This window comes from Cyanistes caeruleus, chromosome 2 (genome assembly GCF_971803275.1).
Source record: "Cyanistes caeruleus chromosome 2, bCyaCae1.hap1.1, whole genome shotgun sequence".
Taxonomy (NCBI): domain Eukaryota; kingdom Metazoa; phylum Chordata; class Aves; order Passeriformes; family Paridae; genus Cyanistes; species Cyanistes caeruleus.
This window is the reverse complement of record NC_141702.1, coordinates 62,069,790-62,087,756: the sequence shown is the minus strand read 5'-3', so window position 1 is coordinate 62,087,756 and position 17,967 is coordinate 62,069,790. Positions and strand designations below refer to the sequence as shown.

At 39.1% G+C, this 17,967-nt stretch overlaps 2 long non-coding RNA genes across 2 annotated transcripts; one reads left to right on the top strand and one right to left on the bottom strand.

Annotated features, from left to right (window-relative positions):
• Nucleotides 1-932: 932 nt before the first annotated feature.
• Nucleotides 933-6,715, bottom strand: LOC147654855 (uncharacterized). Its single transcript, XR_015283277.1, has 3 exons — nucleotides 6,438-6,715; nucleotides 6,267-6,358; nucleotides 933-4,059 (listed from the first exon to the last, which is right to left on the bottom strand). It is a non-coding gene; the product is annotated as an uncharacterized LOC147654855 (long non-coding RNA).
• A 2,689-nt stretch (nucleotides 6,716-9,404) lies between these two features.
• On the top strand, nucleotides 9,405-14,749 carry LOC147654854 (uncharacterized). The gene is made up of 3 exons (XR_015283276.1): nucleotides 9,405-9,760; nucleotides 11,056-11,139; nucleotides 11,270-14,749. It is a non-coding gene; the product is annotated as an uncharacterized LOC147654854 (long non-coding RNA).
• Nucleotides 14,750-17,967: the final 3,218 nt, after the last annotated feature.

The following is a 17,967-nucleotide window of genomic DNA, read 5'->3' as shown; positions in this document are numbered from 1 at the left end:
ATAATTTAGCCTAGAAGAAAGGCTAATACAGAATTTCATTCAAAAAAGATAGTTCTAATTTCTTAAACCACACTGTGGAAGATTGTGTGCATATGCCTGCCATCAAATTTGCTCTGGAAAGACCTCTGGAGAGTGAAGACAGTGCCCCATTAATGCTTTCAGGTACTGAAAAAAAAAAAAAAATCTGAATTTTTGATCATACAGATGCATATGTAAAAGAAATACGCTCTGATTTCCCAAGAGTGCTTTGTGCTGTGGGGTTTTTTGACAGGGCTGTGGTTGGAAGGCAGATATGGGAGCATCTCAACTCTTGTCTTGTCTAGGCTGTCTCAGGCCTGAAAACCTGGAGGAAGAAATTGAAGATTACACCACTGCTCAAAGCAAGCAACCTTAGCAAGGGTAAAGAATTTTCAAGTGCTTTATTATTTTTCTAGTTTATCTACAAGATCCAACAACCTGTCTTTGGTTGCAGATCGTGTTTGCGAATGCCACTATGGGTAGAAGGTCTTATTGGCACATTCAGTACACTCACTCCCAGATCCACCATGAAGTTTGGGCTGTCTTGAGATCCCATCATGGATCTCAAGATCATAGAATCCAATAGCAGCTATGTCCTATGCAGCTTTTAGTAAATGTGGCAGGACTGCTGCATGCAATGAAAAACCTACAACCAACACGTTTCAAAGGCACTTGGTAGAGAGAAGGATTAAGCAATATGCATTCCAACTCAAAGAGGAAGTGAGATTCAGTATCAGAGAGGTAAGGAGAAGAGTTAAGCCTTGTTACAGCCCTTGCCTCATGTCATTGCAACAGCAGACTCTAGTCAGGAAGGTGGATATAATCCCATGGAGGATAGGATGAAAACTCACTTGGCTTCAAAGTGAGCTGGTGCTGTGCTGATGTGAAAACAATTGGGTTTGATTGTGACAGAGGAGCTCAGAAAACCATTCAGATTGCTAGGAGCAGTGAGGGGAAAGAAGCCAGAAGAGCCCAGTCTGAACGATGCATAGCTTCTTTTAGGGAATAATGTTCCTGAAGGCTGAGTCTTCGTTCACTGTTCAGGAGGGGAGAGGAGAAGGGAGATTAAACGAGGTGGAGAAAGCATTTGTATCTTGAATTTTGAAACTGTGTAATAGGAAATTGAGACCAAAGGATGACTGCCAAAGCTATTGTGGAGATGGATATGTTATTGTCTCCATAGACGTGTTGTTGGCTTACTGTTATTCTTTCCAAAAATGAAAGCCAGATTCCTTCTCCTCCTCAAATTTTCTTTGTTTAGATGCCAGTACCATTCTTAAGAGAGAAAGGAAATACAGCAGTTGTGTGGGGTCTGTTTCCATCCTTTGCTTGCTGTGATTGACTTAAGTTGTGATCTATTCTCTTTCTTGGTAATTCTTTAAAGGAAAGAGTAGAGGTGGATAACAAACTAACAAATAGTCAATAAATGGTCATGACAACCATTACAATAAGATTTTCCTTCAGTCATTTGGTAGCCATTTGAGGGAAATCTAGTCACTTTATTTCTGTGCAGACAATATAAACTGCCCTTGGCTGCTGAAAGGATCTTCTGAAGAAATACTGGCACACCACAGACTATCCATCATTTTGGAATAGTTTCTCCTGTAATAAAAGGAACTATGTGACTCTAAGAACAATAAATTCTGTGACTAAGAACAATATCATAATAAGGGTGTACACACAGAACTTGTGAATCATTGGTTTACAATCATTCTAATTAGATTAAGCCTAAAATGTGTGTTTGCACCAGGAAATTGTGTTTTCCTATCTTAAAGCTCATAACAGGGTATGCAAAGAGTTATATGCAAGTTCTTTAGTACTGAATTTAATTATTCACTTCACCATCTTATATTTGAAGTGCAATACTGGATAAAAGTGCTTCTCATTCTTTTGAAAAATGGCCAATAAACATGATAATGCCAGTTGCATAATAGGAATTTGGGTTTAGGTGCTTGTATATATATAGATATAAATGCAACTGGCTTTTCATGAAAATAAACCTCAGTTAGCATGGAAGAAGATTTTACCTGTGTTTTCTCAGTATGTGAAATTCAACATGTTTATTGGTGGCATGCACACAGTTAACAAAATCAGCAGTGATTTAGTCATTGCTGGAATTTCTATTTAGCAGATTTAGTTAAGGTCACAATTGTACCTGAAACTTTTTGAAAAATGCTTGGGCTTATTTCGAAATAGGGAGGAGCATTCTTGCATATGAGAGCTAGAAGAGCAAGATGGAAGAAAATGTTTACACTGGCTTTTAAACTAAACAAGGGGACTCCAAAGCTGTGACAGACAAAACAGGGCTAAATTGAGAGCCAATCTGAGAAGGGCTTTGTTGGTGGAACAGAAGCTCAGTGTGACCTGGCAGTGTCCACTTGCAGCCCAGAAAACCAAACGTGTCCTGGGCTGCATCTGAAGCAGTGTGGCCAGCGGGGTGAGGGAGGGGATTCTGTCCCTCCTGTTCTGTTCTGTTCTGTTCTGTTCTGTTCTGTTCTGTTCTCTTCTCTTCTCTTCTCTTCTCTTCTCTTCTCTTCTCTTCTCTTCTCCTCTGGTGAGACCCCACGTGCAGTGCTGCATCCAGCTCCGGGCCTCAGCACGAGAAGGAGATGGACTTCTTGGCACAGGTCCAGAGGAGGATAATGAAGATAGTCAAGGATCTGGAGCATCTCTCCTATGAAGACATGCTGAGAGATTTGAGATCATTCTGCCTGGAAAAGGCTCTGGGGAGACCTTACAGCAACCTTCAAATACCTAAAGGGAGCTACAAGACAGCTGGAGCGTTTTCCAAGAGCATAGGACAAGGGGTGATGGCTTTAAACTGAAAGTAGGAAGATTTAGGTTAGATATTTGGAAGAAGTTTTTTACTGTGAGAATGGTGAGGCACCAGACCAGGTTGCCCAGTGTTCAAGGTCAGGCTAGATGGGGTTTTGAGCAACTTGATCTAGTGAAAGATGTTCCTGCCCATGGCAACAGGGCTGGAACTACATGGTCTCTTCCAACCCAAACCATTCAATGATTCAATTAAATTTATGGGTTTTATCCCATGTTAACATAAGCTTCTAACAATTGATGTAACAGTTGATTTTTCTTACCCTTTCCTAGGTTCACCTTCAGTTAAATATAATTTCTCTACTTTTCCTGGTTTCCTCATTTTCATCACCTGATACTGTCCCAGACTCTACAGCAAGGCCCTGGATGAAATTATCCTTGGTGAATAATGGTTACTTTCTGACACTCCTTGTTTACTCTTTCTCCTCTACTCCACTTGCTGTCCTCTACCCCAGTGTGAGTCCCTCTGGGATGTTCTGGGATGCTCTGACATAGGTTGTCCATGGCTAAAATCCTTCAAAGCCATAACTCCTTCATTGTTGGAGCACCTCTTCCCAAGAGTGTATCTCCAGCCACATCCCAGGACATGTCCACTTCTATTTCTTCCTCTGTTCCACCTTCCCCTAGCAGCTACTGCTCTTAAATGTCTGAGCACGGGTGCTGAGTGCTCCCCTGCACTGGTGTGAAACAGGTTACCCCACAGGTTTCACAGCCAGAATGAGGGGTTGTCTATGTGGGTTTAATAAACCAGATTAGTACAGTCTTCTCTAAGAACACAGATTGGTTAAGTTCTGCCAGCTAGCTTTCTTTCATCTGGCTTGTGCCAGCTTGCCTCCCACATTTAATAGATCTACCTGCAGTGTCTGAGGTGGCAGTGAGGCAGGCTGGGACAAAAAGTGTGTGGAAGAAAAAAAAGACAGTATGGGGAATCACTTGCTCCAACAAAGAGGAAAGCAGAATGGGAAAAAAAGAGGATTTAAGATTGCATTGCCATAGGCAGCACAGGGAGGCGTGCTGTTAATTGGGATGTGAAGGAGGCTGCAGGACTGGGGTCTCCACAGTGCAGTGAGGGTCACAGGAAGAAGAGGTTTTGTGAAGAGGGGTCTTGGAGGATATCTTGGAGATAAGACCATATTGTAGGTATCAAAAATTTTCCAGACCATTTCTTTCATTGTTGGGTATCAACACCATGGGGAGCAAGTCCTGGATCTGTCAAACAGAAGAAAATTTTGAAATTTTAGTGCTTCATGGTTGTGAGAAGAATGACTAAAAGGCTACATTTTCCGTGGTTCAGGAGAGATATATAGATACAGCATTAACTGAGGGAACATAGATTATTGGTTACACAATGTTACTTGCACTTGGGTTCTGTATCTTAATTGTTGTCTTGGTGATTTTACTCACTGGGCTGTGCAAGACTAGTTTTTATTACATCTGTAATTTAAATGAGTAATTCTATCATAAACTAGAGCAGATAAACTAGAGTATATTTACATCTGTATAGACACAAGTGGATTCTTAGCTCCTTTATTAAGTTAATATTTTACTTGAGCAACACATGTCTTAGCAAGATGATTGTCTTTCCATATTATTTCCAGAATACAGCACTTCTTTTATAGTGTGCATCAATGAGTTTTCTTTCAGTCCCTATGCAGACAAAGGAGTAATTTTCTATTATTACATTAATCAGACAGTTAATACACTCATACAAATATATATTCACAAATAGTTAGTACAAAGGAGTTCCTCTTCAGAGGTGTGTGTTATGACCAAAATATATTCACATGTATCCTGTACACATACACATATAATATTCACATGGTCTTGTTGTTTCTTATGCAAAGCAAGTGGAAAAGGCTTTGTGAGTTGCCAAGGAACTCAAGGGAAAATAAACCCAAAAGTTCAGGCATTCAAATCTACTATGCATTTAAAGTAAAGAAACCTATTCCATGCTAAAAGAAGCCCAAATCAGAGGACCTGCAGTGTCATCAAGTCTCATTTAATCAAGTAGAATACAAAAAAAAACCTTTTAGCCAACTTACCTGCAACAACTTTTGCATTCTTAACTAAAATTAACCTGAATTTTGCCCTATGCTTTAATAATGTAATTGTAGAGACTTTTTTAGGCATGCCATGATAAGGCAACCCTACTGTATCACCAAATTATTTTCCTGCTAAGTTGGGCTTGGGGTGTGGCAAATGGGTTACAGTCAAGGGATTTTTTTTTTAATTGTGCTTCTTATCCGCTTTTAAGTTATTCCCACCAAATTTTAAAAAAAAAAAAAAAAAAAAGTTGGTGGGAAGCTTAACTTCGTATTTTCTGAAGAAGAAAGCCTTGAGGGACATATTTTTTTCAGAAGCTTAGACAGTAATGTGTAAATTGCACGCATTTGCTGACACTGGGAAAGATGAATGTGCTTTCTGGCTCAGTAAAAGACAAGTGCTTTTCTCTGCGCTGAAAATCTACAGTCTGTATGAACTTGCTTCCCTGTACCAATTTTTTTTGAAACCTGGTTTTCTGGCAAAAATTACCTATTTTATATTTCTTAAAAACACCAGTATGTCACATTAACATAATAAATTTAAATGTATACAGTGCCCACATTTGCTGGCTTTTTCTGCAAATTGGCTTGAGCAGAAAATGGTTGAAGACAAAAATTCATTTATGGTCTAAAGAATACAATATTTAAGAGTTTGGAGTGCCTAATACGATGATTTCAATACATAGCCAGCCTATAGAATCATAAAATCATTTTGGTTGGAAAAGACCTCTAAAATCAAATCCAGCTGTTAAACCAGCGCTGAATTGCCCATCACTAGAGCATGTCCCTAAGTGCCACATCTCCATGTCTTTGAAAATAAGTCAGTGTATTTAATTCTGGTCTAGTATAGAAATTGATTTCAAGGTGCTGGGCCCCTCTTTGTAACAATTTTTTAAATCTAGTATAATTCAGAAAAAAATTAACACTTAGATTATTCAAAAATATGAAAACCGATGGAAAATTAAGAGAAACATTAGTCAATATAAACTGGAATTTTTTCTGTGTCCTCACACAAAATCAGCTTTTAGAAGGATGTCTTACCATAATCTCATTAAAATGGAGCATTCAATAAAGGGATATTCCTTGGCCCTTAATATGTCCAAATTGGATAAAAGGGAGGGGTAATATTGCATATTGTATCAAAGAGGATGTCCCAGTACTTACTGTCAGAATACTCCAAACAAGTACAGACTACACGCTGATGGGGAATGGAATTGTCCAGTGTACACTCTGACATTTACCCCAAAACCTTGTTTATAAGAATTATCCATGGGTTCTAACACCACTGACTAGATCATATCTTCCTATATTTTGATTGTTTTCACTGCTAGTAAAGAGTATTTAAAACAAAACATTTCTCACAAGTGCACTCACATTCTGTTGAACATTCGAGAGCAGAAGAAAAATTCAGTCTTTTCTCCGGTTTCTTCCCTCCTGACCTTTTTGTGGATGGGGGATAATTAGAGCTAGAAAATAAAGGATAGAAACTCTCCTCTCTTCCAGGAACAAAGCATTCTGAAATTCCCCATCTCTTTCTGTGTTTACCTGGCAGAGCCCCAGATTCTGTCACCAGTATTTACCCTGCGCAGATCCTTATTCACAGCTTAATCCAAAGCCTGTTGAAGTCAGTGGGAACCTTTCCCTTAACCTCAGGGGGAATCACTCTGCTTGTGTAGGCAGAGCAGTTTCAAATTATTTCCACTGCTGATTGCAATATAAGTACTGGTTGAAATCAGTAACCTGTCCTGACATCCAATGTTACAGCTAAGCTGATGACATCTTGAGATTCTATTATGCTCTTTTAGCTGTGCTTTCAGAAGCTTAAGTAGTAACAGCTGCCAGAAAAAAAAATCCCCAACAGATGAATTACTTTACTGAGAGTAAAGAAATTAAGAACAATGTTACAGCTTCAAGAGACAATCATCAATAACCATCCCTGGAGACATCATAATGGTTCTTCTTGTCTTTTGAAATGTTTATGTTAATAATACAAAGTTATTTGGTTACTGTAATTTAGGAAAAAAAGCCCAACCTTAGCTTTTGTCTGGAGATTGTTTTTAATGATAGAGGAAGTTCTTCTGATAAAAGATAAAGGGGGAAATATGGAGAGCAACTAGACACTCTTCTTACTGACTTCACATGAATTTGGGGTGTGCAGACCTTTCTGAATCTGAACTGGCTATTTATGGTAACTCTATAAAAAGCCTCATTTAAGGTCTTGCTTACTATTGAACTAAGTGGTGTTGGGAGCCATTCCAGGCAGACTACTGCAAATTCAGCTTCATTTTCCTCAGGAGCTTAATGGAGGTCTGCATTCAAGTTCATAAAAATAAAAAAGGAATGAGAAATGGAGGAAGAATGTAATGATTGTCAATTCATAGCTTTTAATGATTTAGATTGTTCATCTTTACAATAGTTTGTATAGTGGGCATTATCTCTACACACACACATTCTCACATAATATGTATGATACCGAAGAACAGAGGTCTGAAGAGTGCATTTACAGTTACATTGTTAAAATATTTCCAAAAATACTTGCTTGCAGTATATGAACTCCAGGATCAAGATTTTGCAAATCCTTTTCACACCCATTTTATTTTGATCTCATAATTTAAATTTTAGTAAACTTAATGCTTATTTCATACTTTTCAAGTTTTTCTGATTTTCCAGTTTAATTTATTATTCTCCTTCTGTACCTCCTTCAATCATCTTCATTCTCTTCTCATTGCAATGTCCCTTGCCTTTTTTTATGCTGTAGCTGTATTTCTATTTATTGTCTCTCCATGATGTGGCCCTGCCTGTGCTTCTTCTGTACCTATTTGGTTTATCCACCCAGTCTTCTTCCACCACTTCATTTTCTTCTACCATTTCCCCTGCGTCTTCTTTCTGAAATTCCTACCTCCTGAGAATTTCTGTGTCTTCCTAGTCACCCTTAGATGTTTGTCTTGTGCCACCTCATACACTCACCCTTTTTCCTCAGTCGTGCTTAGGGGTTTGCACTCCTTTGTTTACATCTGCCTTAATTGCTAAGATGCTGTGGGAAATTCCACTGCAGGGTGGAACCAGCTGCCCATTATTGAGCAAGGAGAAGGTGGAGGTGGAGCGCTTCATGCTTTGGGGGTAGAAGGATGATTAGGAAGCCCCTGAGGGGTCTGTGGACACGGTGGCACTTCCTTTTTCATCCTCCAAAAAGGCAGGAGGAAGGGCAGAGAGGGGACAGGGAGGAAGCATGTTTCAGAAGAAGAGAGGAAGGATGGCACACAGAGGAACACCCACTCTCAATATCTAAATGTAGTCTTCTATGGTAGGACCATGTAGTGATACACAGAATAACTCTTCTAATGCATTAATATTTCTAACACACTACATTAAATCTCAAGTCCTAATGCAGTAATTTGAAAGTGGGATTCCAGCACTGCAGACCTTTTCATAGAAAGGGTTTGGGGCAGACACTGGTGCCTTCCCAGGCCATAGAGCTGTCCTGTCCCTAAGGTGAGTGGTATGTGCTTCGCACAGAAAAGAGGTTGGCTTTCTGCAGTCCCCTTCACCTCTCTGCTGAGACTTTTAAATAGAGACCCCAGGGCAGATGTTTGGAGCTATGACATGTTGATGGTAAAACCAAGTCACTGAGAGCTGGACTCCAACAACTTAGGACATAAAAGAACCTGTATATGAGATCATTGCTTTAGGGACATATTTGAGCTGCTGAGTCATTAACTCAAACTGGTTCGCCAAATACCTCTAGTTTAATAAATTACTGTCTATACTAGTGTTGTGAAATTAATAAGCAGCACTAACATTCAACTGCCTGAATTTCCTTTTCAATTTGAAAAAATAAATAAGTATGTTCAGGATAGATTAGACAAAGGTTAGCTGCAGGAAGACATTTCGACATCATAATGAAAATGGTGAACTTCAAAAGAATTACTGTATGTTTTTTAATTTATCTTTGTGACTTATCCAAAAAAGGTTATTAAACTAAGTTCAGATAGTTTCATACAAGGCACTTCTTTTGAATTTGTTCTTTAACCCTCTGCATTCTCATGATTGCCTACTTCTAATGAAAATAATTTAAAATAGCAAAATAAAAAAGTCAAATGGGAATGATGTTCAAGCATCTTTATCTTTGTGAATCTTGAATATTTATACTTGTACCTAAATTTACATTATTTGTAGTGGTTTCTTTCTGTCACTGTTACTTGTAATAGATTTCAGAGATTAAGAGTGTATATAAGTAGTCAGAAATTAATATTATTAAGAGAGATTTTGCTCATTTCTTTTTATCTTAGAAGTACAGTAACCCTAACAAGTGATATAATGTAAGATTTAGAGCCTGTAAGAAGTAGCAGCTCTCATGATTAGCTGGACCTTACATCTGAAATACAAAGCAAGCCACAGGAGCACTGAAGCATCCCCCGTTCCTGTGCTGTGGGATCTGTCCTCTCCTCCGGTGTCCTGGTCTGTGGGCAGCGCTTGCTCCTCACTTCAGTAAGTGATGATTTCTTGCCACAGGCTGGAATTTGCTCGGGGTGAAGCCACCATCTCCTGCTGCAGTTGTTTCACTGGTGAGGGCTGTGCCCTGCCTTTTTAACCTCAGTGCTGGCGAGAGGGAAGTGGTGTGGGGAGGATTACTCTGCTAGATACACCTGCACTTAAGCTCCTCCTGGAAGTCAGGGATACAGCCAGCTGGATTATTTTGTATCTCCACATGATCCCTAATACTGCTGTATATCCCAAATGTTTGGGGAAGTGAACAGTCCCCAGGTGCCAGGAGGAGAGTACAGGAGACATGTCTGCTGAGGCTAGGACTGGTCTATATTTCCCAAACAAAGGAAAAACAGCATTTTAAAAATTAGAAAAAGTTAGAGGTAAGAGGTTTTCTTCTTTATTTTTATTTTTTTTTCACACAGAGGCTTTGACTGACTGTTCTGGAATACAGTTTGTTCTTTCTATGATGTTTGTAAAGTTTCAGTACAATTCAGGGAAATGACTGAATATGCCTAGTTAATACAAGCTTGGAGTTCGTGTTTTCAAGGGGTTTTTTTCTTCAAACTTATATTAATCTTACGATTTTTCAAAACACATGCAAAATACAGATTTTTGATAGTTTAAAAGTTATGTCATATTTTTTATTTAAGTAGGTCTTAATATAAAGTGAAGTTAAGTAACTTTTATTTTGGGATCTCTAATTAAAGACGAACTATTTGTAGAGGAAAGGTGCGGGGAGAAGGGGCAGGGAAGTGGGGGGAAACAGGATGGAAAATAAAGAAGGGGGAAAGAAGATTTGAAAAAAAAATTATAATTGTATGAATAAAACACCAAAATTTCACACAGGGTTAAGTGGAAAATATGTTCTTTTCTCTCTGCATATTTTCCTGTGACTTGTCAAGCTCTAATTCTGAGTTAGGGAAGTAGACATTATTTCTTTCCCCTTCCCCACAAAATTTTCCAGGACTTATTTATTCCTCATAAAAAAATACATCCTCAACTCTTTTTCTCATGCACTCTTTCTTAAATTAGGGAAAAAAGTATTGATAGAATCATCCAACACATGCCACATAAAAACAACACTATAATATTATATTAATTCAGGTCCTGAGATTATACTATATGAAGTTTCACAATGTAAAAATAATTTTTACAGTAAAAATAGAAGAAAATGCATTAAATTTCACACAGGATTCAAAATATCTCAAAAAGAAAATTGTGACATGGGTCCTGACAAGTAAAAAGACCAGCCTACAAACATAGTCTTAATTACCCCTCCCTAAACACAAAATTCAGGGGACTGAACATTGGCATTGCAGTGCAAATAGATGAAGTCTTGTTTCTATGATGAGACAGCAGTGTTTCAAAATAAATAAATCAAAACCATGCACCTATCTTAGCTTTCACAATGAACTGAACATCTTCAAATGCTGGACTGGGTCTTCCATGACAATTCTGAATTAAAGCTGTCCATAAAGCTTTTGTGTCTGTTTTTCCACTGCTGACTTCCTTTCCCTGTTTTGCAGCTGGTCTGTGGAAGCTCTCATCCCCCAAAATCACAAACACATACGCCTGTTACAGTAGCACTCTCTTAATGAGGCTGTGCCTTTACTTTTCAGGGCTTTTTCACTGACTTTTACCTTTGTTTTCAATTATATTCTGCCTGTGAAAGCAGAAGAGAAGACATGAACAAGAAATAGCCAGGAAGTCAACAGAGGTGTGGATTCCTACATCGTCATATGGAAAAGTTCAGGTTTGGGTGAGACAAATAAACATTAGCCTAGTGATTCTGAGCTCATTTTGGCTCATCTCAGTGATATTCCTTTGAGTAAATAAATTATAACCTGTTTCAGATTAGCTGTTTTCCCTCACAGCTTTTTCTTCTTTAGTTGCAGGATGTTGTATTTGTGTCAGGTCAACTTGGAGTAAGACATGGTGCCTTAACTGGAGGTTCTGGAGGTGTGTGATCAAGTGGAGCTCAGTGAGCTGGACATGGTTAAGTTGACATATAACAATACATGTGTGATACAACTTTTTAGTTCTCACCACACCCTCCTCATGGTTCCAGCTGTGTTCACTGATAGGAGTCTGTACATGCAAGAATCACAATTATTTTTAGGATTTGAGATGCCTCTTCATTGTGTGCAATACCTGCAACCAGTGAGAAAAGGAGCCAACACATGGGAAAGGAGCTGAAGGCAGACAAAAACCATTTTAAGGAAGATATGAAGAACTTGTTCCTACTGCTGCCATGGCATTTTAGATTGAAAAAAAAATCATTACAGATGCACTTCCACTTCCCCATTAATTTTTACTATGAGGAAGACTGAGCTCTACAGGACTGCATTTTCAAAAACTCAGAAATGTTATAAATATAGCACAAAATTCACAAGGGAAAATAATACCCTAAGTCTTTAAGTCTGGACACTTATTATGGGGGTACTTTTCTGTAATTTTGCTCTTAATCTCTCTGTCAGGTCCCTTTTTAGAACATTACAGTAGATCCATTCCCTCAAGGGTACTGTGTAATCAACCATTCACATATAATGGTGAGAGTAATTCAAAATGTACATTGAAAAGTTCAGGGTTTGGACTGTTTTTCTCAGATAATTCTTTTAATGGAAAGCACTTTTTAGATTTCAATTAACTGTTCTCATACTGACTGGGGCCTGTGAGTCCAAAGCATGGATTTAATTGCTACTCTGAATTCACACTAGAGTCTGTCCTACTTAGTTCAGCTTTAAAAGAATTCCTAATCATTCAGCTTGAGGAACTGAAGTCTGTCAGACAAAGTGTTACCTGCATCACTCCATCACGTTCTTCAGGCTCAAGAAACTGTCTCATTTCTTCCTCATCTTGTGGAACAGATAGTATATGCTTCTGTTATATATCATACTGCATATGCACAGGAAACGGAATTTAAATTCTGAAGGCAGGTCAGATTTTAACGTACTTCTGAAAAAACATTGGGTAGTTTTGCTTGGTTGGATTTTCTGTATAATTTATTGAAAACTGGAATTGCAAGGACTTTTACTCATATCTCAAAAAAAATTACTTTGCAGTAATGTTTTAAAACACTGGTGTGAAATTCCTGTGGTTTCAGCCTGAACACAGTGAAAAGTTTCAAAAGAGCTGTGGATAGCTTGTTAATCACAAACAGTACTAGCTCGTTTTTTCTTTAATTTTCTTAAAAGTTATAAAAGGTTTATATATTTGTATGTTTTCTCCTTTCACCCTACAACTCAGCTCTTTGAACCTTCTTTTAATTTAATGATATGCTTCTGTTTAGCATCTAATTTCCATTCTGCATGGAATTACACTATTTTTTATGACATGGAAAATAATTGCTTGTGATTAACATGCAATTGTTTCAATTTCTATGTGATCTTATGGTTTTTTACCACTTGTCCTATTATTATAAAGAGTGATGAATGAACTTTTTGCAGTTCCCTCTGGCTTCAGTCCTGATAAGCATCCAAATATTTTGATAGTTACTCAAAACTTATCCAAAATGTCTTAAGCTCTTGAGTCTGCAAAACGAGCCTGAACACTTAAAGAAGGGCTTTCCTCATGAGGCTTCCAGTTGTTCCACTAGTGGAACCTGATGGAAATACCATGAGGTCAACTTTTCTTCCAGTTGTTCCAAATATTTAACATCTGGACAGAAAACGGAAGTGAGAAATCCTGCCCAGGAGTCATATTAAAGGAAAAGTTGGGTTCTTAAAATAGGTGAAGAATGACTGTTTTTTAAACTCCTCCAAACTGGCCAATACATGACTGAAAAAAAGATCAAGACTCCAGAATTAGAGATGAATCAAGTTAACTGGTACCATAAAAATATAGCCTGCTCAGCTGAAGCCTGTTTCTCCTTAGAATCTGGTTATTTGTGAGGTAACATACATGGAGAAAAATTAAAATTGGTGCCATTTTAGAATCCTTCAGGGATGAGTATTTTTTCCAGTCAAGTGTTTGTTCATTCATGAATAGGTTGTGTACAGATCTTGGTGGGAAAATGGTCTTCTAAAAAATTATCTGTTTTTTCCCAGTACTGACATTCTGAGAGAGACCCTGGTTATCAGTGTTGCCTTCTCTAAATAGCTCTAATTTCAAGGTAAATCTATGGAGGATATGGGGCAGTTTAGGTGGTGATGAACTCAGCATTAAAATTACTTGTTGCCACAGAGGCACATTTTTAGACAAAAGAATTGGATAGATAAATTATTTTAGCCTGTTGGTATCTATTAAGTTCAAAGTGTACTTGGCAGAGATTAATTATCTCTTGTCGAAGCCCCTCTTTTCACTACTGGGCCTCTACCCCCTGTGCTTTGTATCACACCACAAATGACTGATCCTCTCTGCATATCCTCTGATTTTACAAGCCCTTTCTTACCACATTTATCTTCCTGTTTGAACACCAGACACCAGTTCATATCCAGGCTGCAGATTCCTCTTTACTGGTAACATCCTCCTACAGTGTTCTTTAGAGTTAGAGTGCATCACCATGCAAAGTGAGCACCACTCCCAGGTTCATTCATCTGAAGCTAGAAAAAAGTTATGAGGTTCCTCTTCCCCTTTATAGAAATGAAAGTTCAGGAAGCAGGGACCTCCAGCATCCTCCCACCCCCACAGATCAGAAATGTGTGGAAAAACACCAGTGGCAGCATGCCCCAGCAGGCTGAGGTTCAGGACCCCTGGAGTGCTCAATCAACAATAAGGAGTTGAAATGGGCTCAGAAAACAAGACACTGATCAAAGACATGAAATGATTCGTAAAAACTATCCAAATTAATTTTCTGCCTGATCTGTCTCTTGCTTTGTTTGAGGTCACAGACTTTACAGAATTTTATGGAAGGCAGCATGTGCAGACACTGTATATGCCATGGTGTCAGCACTTCATCAAAGACGTCTTATCTGGCACAAAGCACAGCATTCTAGCTGGTGGTAACCTCCCTGACAGGAAATATTTCATAGCCCAAGTTTAATGCACATGAAAGCACATACAGAAAGTACTATGTGAGACAAACTTATGAGTGTATGTTAGCCCCTGAATTCCTGCATGTGCATTGTAGAAATACATTACATTTACAATTCACTTTATGCTTGTTTTCAGGAGACAAAAACTTAAATTCAAGAACATATGGGTCAGTACAATAACTTATAGGCAGTTTCACCACTTACAAACATTAATTGATAAGGTCCTCGAAATTCCCTTGCCTCCCAAGCTCTTGGAAAACCATGCTGGCTTGGTACTTGGTTAAGCATAGAAACTGTGTTCCATTTCCCCCTATCTACTGGGTTAGCAGCCTCTAAAACATGCACCCAGCCATCCCTGCCCAGCACTTAGGTGACACCACTGCATTAAGGCCCACAGTGAAAACTGACTGACTTGACACCTCTTCAGCATCTTACTAATGGGAACCATGCCCTGTCTGAATGGCACTTGAAATCTGAAGGGAAAACATATGTTCAGAAAAAAAAAGGAGAGAAAAAAATAACTAAATAAAGAAAAAGACATTTCTGATCTTGTTTGTGCTGCATTTACACATGAAACAGAAAGGTAAGACCCTTACTCTCTCAGATACTCAGCTCTCAAATGTGATCTGCTTAGACATTCTGAAAGTAGAAAAGCCAGGAGCTTTGATCATATTGTCTTCTGGGCTGTGAAAAATGGTTTCAGCTGTGACCCAGGGAGGGACAAACAAGGCTGATTGGTGCTGGGAAATCTGGGAGCTAGTTAAGTTGTCTTTAGAGGGACAAAAGATTCTCAAAAAGAAAAAGCTACAAGAGAGATTACTTTAGGTAATTTATTAGATCAGTTTATGTAAAAGCATCATGAAACAGAGCTATGTATCAAAAGTCTGAAGCAATTCTTGGGTTGATTGAATCCTCTAATTAATGTGAATTGTTGTTACCAACAATTCACATCACTTCTGCTACTTCACCTTTTAGACTGATGCCCGAACAGAGGTTCCTCAAAACCAGCATTTGGGAGCTCACCTTTGAACTTTCAGACTCAGCTGTGCATATGTAATATGTTTTCTTCAAGATATGAGAATGACCAGACAGAAAGCCAGGAATAGTTCTAGAATGCAAAGCAAATTATTTTTTTTCTTTTGGAATTTTTGAGAATGCATAAGATCTTGAATTTTCTTGGTGAGCTTATAGCAATTAATGCACTAATATTTTCGGCTTCCTTTTTATTGTTTCTCTTTTATTGTTTTCTCTTTTACACTGTTGTGGGTAATAAAGTTTCAGTATTTGCACTTCTCTAGAAAACAAACACAGATTTTCCTAAACTCAATTGACTATAATATAGTCAATATAAATAGACTTTCAAAACAAAAGTTCATTGAGAAATGAAGTACCCAGACATAAAATATGGTATTTCATACTATTATTTCTTGAAGCATTCTTGAACATTCTTATAAGACATTTAAAGGAGTCGATGCAAACTTGCACAAAATATAAGGAAATCACCCTAGCCATAAGTTTACAGAAATATGTGAACAAAGCCATAAAAATCGGGGCCTATAAACTAATGCAAAATATTTCACCAATCATCTCAGAATATTCATGAAACACTCTGCAATATTTGAAAAATATGCTACCCCTGTACCTAAGAATATTCAGACTGCTTGAGGTGTAATAAAAATAAATGTAAGGCAACATTGTGACAACAGATGTGGCAAGAAAAGACTAAAAAGAGCTGCTTGACTTTCTGTGGGTGTCGCTCACTAGATGTCAATATAAAGAAGCTTTCTGGTTATAGCACTGCTTCCCAGACTTCTGTAATTTTTTTCCTCTTAATCACATTGTGCAAAAGACAGCCTGCAATGTTAACCTGAGTTGGGTGTTGTAATGTAGCCTGCGGTTTCTCATGCTGAGACAGAGATCTTAAAATCACTGTGATCTACACAGAAACTCTCACTCTTGCTAAGCAGCAGCCAGAAACGCAGCCCTCTCCAACTACCCACACCATGCCAAGTTGTTTCACTATTGACTAAAGGCAGATGTGGCACAGTGAGCTCCTGCCAGATAATGATCGGCATTTTCTCATTAGTGATTGGGTTCCCTTCCCCTGCTGCTCTGCAGCTCTGAGACTGTCTTCAGAAACACTCTTCTTCATTGTCCAGAAAATCTGCACTGCACGTGATCCCCACTGGACACCACAGACGTTTCTTGCTGGGCAGTGCTCAGTTTTGGATCCAGAAGCAGCAGTGCTCCTGCTGTGGAGGGGAAGCAGATTGAAGTTTGCAAAAGTGCATGTCAGCAAAGTCAGAACAGGAGAATTAACCAAGAAATAGCTGAACAAAAACATGACAGGGGAAAAATCCCATTATTTCCTATTTTTCTTCTGGGTTTTTTGGGGTTTTTTTTAGCTTGACCACCAGGTTCTGGAATTGCAGTCACCTCTAATGTCTTCCAGGTAGGGAAAGAAGATGTAAGTTTCCAACGCAGCCAGCAGATAAACACTACACGTGTACCACTAATCTGGGCATGAATGGCAGATTGATTTCTTCCAGATGCTCTCGATTTACTGTGTACATCTCATACCAGGTGGGTTCAATACGCCCAAGAGATACTGAGCTCATGTACAGTGAGTCCAGTGCATTCTAGAAGCACAGACTTGGCTGTGCATGTGAGGAAAATGCAATAATCTGCAGGTGTACAATAAACCCAGTGGCAGGAACTTGTAGGCTGATGTTGTCCCAGCCTGCACCATTGTCCATGTGGATTTGGCTAACCAGAAGTTCTTGCGCCCATGTTTAGTGCCAGCAATTTACAATGAAAGCAAGCCTATAGATTTATTGGTTTTAAGGACAGAGAATAAAAATTGACCAGAATAAGTGAATATTAATGTTTAGTATAAAGTTCATGAAAAATTTATTGATTTTTTTTTTTTTTTTTTAAATGGGAACAGTTTGCTTTTAACTGCCATTGTATGCTGATAACTTCATTGAATGATTCACTGTGCCAGGTCTTATATTTCCCCATCCTTCCTAATCCTGCCTGTTCAGATCCATGGAGTACTCTGAGAATTCTGGATTTCTCTGATGATCTTTTGTTTTTCCCTTTCTACCATTTCAATGCTTTCCTACCTACCTGTAGCGCAGTCCCACGTCCTACAGATTTTAACTGAGCAAAGCAGCTCAGGATCATGAGCAAATGGTGCGAACTACCATTCTCCAAGAAGGCTAGCCAGGAGTGAGGTGTGGGCCAGCGTTCTGTGGGAGCAGCACACCGCCTTGCACGCTTCAAAGTGGGTCAGAGCCGCGTCACCTCCACCCACCTGTCTCGTGTCCCCAGTGTGTTCTGTGCTTCAAAGGCGCCTGGCACACGTCAAGTGCCGTGGAGTCTGTGCCAGCAGCTCTGGGACACGGTGGGACAGTTTGTTTCCTTGGGGCGAGCGGGTGGGTTTGTGTGCTCTCCCCTTTGGCTTCTGCGGGCTGCGCTTGTCCGCAGGGCCCTGCTGCCCCTGCGATGCTGCGAGGTGCTACACGCTCAGGGCGCTGTGACCGCCAAGGGCAGCGTCCCCTCCATGGAATCTTCTCAGAGGCGGCCCCTGTCCTTGCGGGTGTGCCTTTGGG